The sequence below is a fragment of the Sinocyclocheilus anshuiensis genome, unplaced genomic scaffold (genome assembly GCF_001515605.1).
Source record: "Sinocyclocheilus anshuiensis isolate Anshui unplaced genomic scaffold, SAMN03320099.WGS_v1.1 scaffold1936, whole genome shotgun sequence".
Taxonomy (NCBI): Eukaryota; Metazoa; Chordata; class Actinopteri; order Cypriniformes; family Cyprinidae; genus Sinocyclocheilus; species Sinocyclocheilus anshuiensis.
This window is the reverse complement of record NW_015557170.1, coordinates 78,749-81,165: the sequence shown is the minus strand read 5'-3', so window position 1 is coordinate 81,165 and position 2,417 is coordinate 78,749.

The following is a 2,417-nucleotide window of genomic DNA, read 5'->3' as shown; positions in this document are numbered from 1 at the left end:
CTGTGTTGTATTAATCATCTCATTAGTTCCCTTTGTTTGGGTTTTACTTATAAGTCCTCAGTTCTCCCTTAGTCTTCGTCCATTCACCGTCATGTTTAGTTTGCTCTTTGATGTCTGTGATTTATCGGTCTCCTGGTTATTCTCCTGAGTTTAAATTGGAATTAAAGATTGTGTGCTGGATTACTTCTTTGTCGTGTGCTTGTCTCCTTAGAGCACCATACTTGTGACAACCTGGACTATAGTGAATTTAAAGTGTCAAGTTTCCAGAAAAAAAAATAATACTCAAGTAAAGTACAGATGCTCAAAAAGTGTACTTAAGTACAGTAATCAAGTAAATGTACTTTGTTACTGTCCACTTCTGGATGTGTAATCGGTGCTTTGCTTTGAGGCTGTTGGAGTGGTTAAGTGCTTGAAGAATTCAATTAAATTCAAGTTTATTTGTATAGCGCTTTTCACGATGCAAAACAGCTTTACAGAAAATTAAAGGTTCTACATTGTTTAGTAGTAGTTTATCAGTGGTGACTATCACGAGTTGACGTCCATTATAGCAAAATTTGGTAGTTTTGTATGTTGTCTGAGGGTTGGCATCATCTTTTCTCAGGTGTTGGGTAATCTCAGGTCTTTGTAAGTGCTGGATCCAGACAGAATTTTGTGTAATTTCTAGTTACCACGGGATGCCAATCCCGCGGCAGAAACAGAGAAGGAAATAGAGAAAAGTTAGCGTAGCTGCTGTTCCAACTAAGCAAAAAGGTGTTCAACCCAAGCAAAAGAATGAAAATGTGCATTTGATCAGATGTAACAGAAGTACACGGTTACGAGATGCATTATGTGAATGCTTGGCCAAAGAGATGTCTTTAATCTAGATTTAAACAGAGAGAGAGTGTGTCTGAACCCCGAACATTATCAGGAAGGCTATTCCAGAGTTTGGGGGCCAAATGTGAAAAAGCTCTACCTCCTTTAGTGGACTTTGCTATCCTAGGAACTACCATGAGTCCAGAGTTTTGCGACCTTAGGGAGCGTGATAGAAGACTAGTTAGATACGCAGGAGCTAAACCATTTAGGGCCTTAAAAGTAAGTAGTAATATTTTGTAACTGATACGGAACTTAATAGGTTGCCAGTGCAGAGAATGTAAAATTGAGGTAATATGATCATATTTTCTTGACCTGGTGGGGAGCACCTGCATTTTGGACTACCTGTAGCTTGTTTGTTGAGGATGCAGGACAACCACCTAGCAGTGCATTACAATAGTCCAGTCTAGAGGTCATGAATGCATGAACTAGCTTTTCTGCATCAGAAACAGGTAACATGTTTCGTAACTTGGCAATGTTTCTAAGATGGAAGAATGCTGTTTTTGTAACATGGGAAATATGATTTTCAAAAGACAAGTTGCTGTCTAATATAACACCCAAATTTTTGACTGTAGCGGAAGTAACAGTACATCCGTCTAGTTGCAAATTGTAATCTACTAGATTCTGTGTACTGTTTTTTTTGTTTGTTTTTTTGTTTTTGTCCAATATCTCTAATATCTCGAAGTAAAATCCGAATTTAATCGGAGAAAATTATTGGTCATCCAGTCTTTTATATTTTTAACATTCTGTTAGCTTAGATAATTTATAAGTTTCATCTGGTCCTGTTGAAATATATAGTTTAAATTTTTCCTTTCTCTTTGGAGTGTTACAAGCTCTTGGTCGCTGTGGATCGCCGGATTGGCTTTCACCGTGGACGAAGCGGAGTCCAGCCCGTGGTCGTCACATGTGGTTGCCGCAAGCCCGCCGGACACTCCTTCATCGAATCCGCCGTCCGTTCCTCACTCTAGCCGCCCGCCGCCGCTCACTCAACCCCACCGTGTGTGACGCTGTGTGTTTCGTTGTGAAAGCGAAACTACAACTGAGCACAGCAGTGGATCCCAGATAAAAATAAAAAAAAGACATTCAATCTGTTGTACAAAAAGACAAGACAAACTGAACAGTATGCCAGCTATACAATAATCTATTCTGAAACTGCTGCTTTGACATTTGAAAAGTGTTAAAAAAAAAAACTGCAATTTGGTTAAATACTGACATATATATTCTCTTTTGTGTGATTTCTAAAGAATGACCAGAAAACCATGATCAAGAGAGCACCCTCATATGTCTTAAACGAGTGGTTTTCATGACTCTATCACTCATATATTAGACTCTTTGTTTTTGTTTTCTTGCTTATCTGATTTCTTTATTTCTTTCAAACCTCCTTTTTGATTTTTATATTTCTTTCACTTACTTACCTTTATTCTTTTCTGTCCTTCCTTTCTGACTTCTTTCCTCTTTGTGTTGTCTCCTTTACTCTTCCTTCGTCTAAATTGTCAGACTCCTTGTTGCCTAATTTCTATTTTCTTTCTTCACTCCTCTTTAAAAAGGGTTCACCCAAAAATGAAAAT